Source organism: Acomys russatus, chromosome 20 (genome assembly GCF_903995435.1).
Source record: "Acomys russatus chromosome 20, mAcoRus1.1, whole genome shotgun sequence".
Classification (NCBI taxonomy): domain Eukaryota; kingdom Metazoa; phylum Chordata; class Mammalia; order Rodentia; family Muridae; genus Acomys; species Acomys russatus.
In genome coordinates, this window is record NC_067156.1 from 12,415,767 (window position 1) to 12,418,257 (window position 2,491).

The window sequence follows — 2,491 nt, forward strand, 5'->3', positions numbered from 1 at the left end:
AAAGAACTCAAAAAATTAAACACCAACAAATCAAATAACCCCATTAAAAATGTCGTACAGAGCTAAGCAGAGGATTCTCAACAGAGGAAACTAATGGCTAAGAAGCACTTAAAGAAATGGTCAAGGGATGCAGAGATGGCTCAGCCATTAAAAGCTAGACTCACAACCAAAGATATAAGAAATATTCAAGTCCTTAGGCATCATGGAAATGCAAATCAAAACAACTATGAGATTCCATTTTACATTCATATGAATGGCTAAGATAAAAAAGAAAACTCAAGCAACAGTGCATGCTGGTGAGGATGTGAAGAAAGGGGAAAACTCCTCCATTGCTGGTAGGAGTGCAAACTTGTACACCACTTTGAAAATCAATCTGGTGATTCCTCAGAACTCTGGGAATAGTGCTACCTCAGGACCCAGATATACTACTCCTTGGAATATACCCAAAAGATGCTCCACTGCACAATAAGGACATTTGCTCAACTATGTTCATAGCAGCTTTATTCTTAACAGCCAGAATCTAGAAACAACCTGTATGTCCCTCAACTGAAGAATGGATAAATAAATGTTGTACATTTACACAGTGGAATACTACTCAGCTACTAAAAACAAGGAAATTATGCAATTTGCAGACAAATGGACGAAACTAGAAAAGACTATCCTGAATTGATCATCCTGATCAACAAAGACCCATAAAGACACACATGGTATGTACTCACTTATAGGTAGATATTAGCCATATACTACAGGATAACCATACTATAATCCACAGACCCAAAGAAGCTAAGTAACAAAGAGGTCCAAGAGAGGAGTCTTGAATCCTACTCAGAAGGGGAAATAAAATAAACATCAGAAGTGGATGAAGAGGTTGGAAGAGGGTGTGGAGAGGAGAACAATGGTGGGGATCAGATGTGGGGATCTGGGTAGGGCAGAGGGCTGGGAGTGAGAAGGGAAACTGAGATGGGAGGGCATCTCTGAGACAAGCTGGAGACCTGTAAAAGGAGAGGCTCCTGGGAGGATATGGGGTTGACTCTAGCTGACACTCCTAGATGACAGGACATGAAGACTGAAGTCTCCACATCCTAGCTAAGAAAGACTTTCATTGGAGGGAGGGGCATGCCAAACCCACCCACAAAACCTTTGACCCTAAATTTACCCTGCCTACAAATATGCACGGATAAAGATGGAGCAGAGATTGAAGAAATAACCAATCAATGATTGGCCAACTTGAGACCTATTCCATAGCAAAGAGCTAACCTTTGACGCTATTAATGAGACTCTGCTTGCAGATGGGAGCCTAACATAACTGTCCCCTGAGAGGCTACACCCATCAGTGGATCAAAACAGATGCTGAGACCCATAGCCAAGCATTAGGTGGAGCTCTGGGACACTTGAGAAAAAGTAGGGAAAAGAATAGAAGGTCCAAGAGGCTAATAAGAACTCCTCAAGTAGACCAACAGAATCAACTCACCTAGGCCCATAGAAGATTTCAGAGACTAAAGCACCAACCTAAGTACATGCATGGACTAGACCAAGGCCCTGGATACATATGTAACCGATAAGCAGCTTGGTCTTCATGTGCATCCCAAGCAAGTAGAGTGGGGGCTATATCTGACATGGACTCTGTCGCCTGCTTTTGGATCACTTTCTCCTAACTGGGCTGCCTTGTCTATCCTCAGTGGAAGAGGATGCGCTTAGTCCTGATGTGACTTGATGTGCCAGTATGCATTTGTATGGAGGTAGGGGCATGGTGAGGGTAAGGGTCTGGGAAGTTTCATTTTCTGAGGAGGAGGGAAGGGCAAAGAGATGAGGGAAAGAGAAAGAGATGAGGAAGTGGGCTGTGATTGAGATGTAAAATGAATGAATAAATAAACAAGCAAATAAATAAATACATTTAATAATTTTTTAAAGTGATCCTGAGCCTGACTCTAGAGGCACAGCAGGTGTGGCTATTGTGTCACATGTGTGTGTGTCAGTAGGTGGCAGAGAGGAGACAGGCTATGTCTAAGCATAGCGTTCTGACCTGTGAAGAATTGAATGATTAGGAGTCTAACAATTCATAACCCTGCCTGAGGTCACAGGCCTCAGGCAGGAGTAAACGCAAGACAGACAACTGTAGAACTGGACCACTCGAGTAAGCACAGCAAGGAGCAAGCCTGAGATGACTACCAGATCAATAATATGGAGCCTGGTGCCAGTGACATAATGCATCAGCAGAGCATAGTACTCCTGAGAGCACTCCTGAGACAACCCTAGACACTCAGAGACACAGGTACCACTAAGAGGAACAAGTAAGTGATGGAGAAAGGGAAGAGAAAAAGAAACAGAAGGATGTGGACACAACGAAGAGAGGCAGAACTAGAGATCTGACATCCATGAGGAATAGCCTGATGTGAGTAGCCTGTGATATCACCTGGGACCACGGTGGGGTCCTGGCCTGTGCTGCCACAGGGGGCCATGTCTTGATCCATGGCCCTGCAGCAGTAGGGTT

The 2,491-nt window shown here is 44.0% G+C and overlaps 1 non-coding gene across 1 annotated transcript; it reads left to right on the forward strand.

The window, feature by feature from the left end:
- Positions 1 to 1,921: 1,921 nt before the first annotated feature.
- On the forward strand, positions 1,922 to 2,057 carry LOC127204818 (small nucleolar RNA SNORA17). The gene has a single exon (XR_007832519.1). It is a non-coding gene; the product is annotated as a small nucleolar RNA SNORA17 (small nucleolar RNA).
- Positions 2,058 to 2,491: the final 434 nt, after the last annotated feature.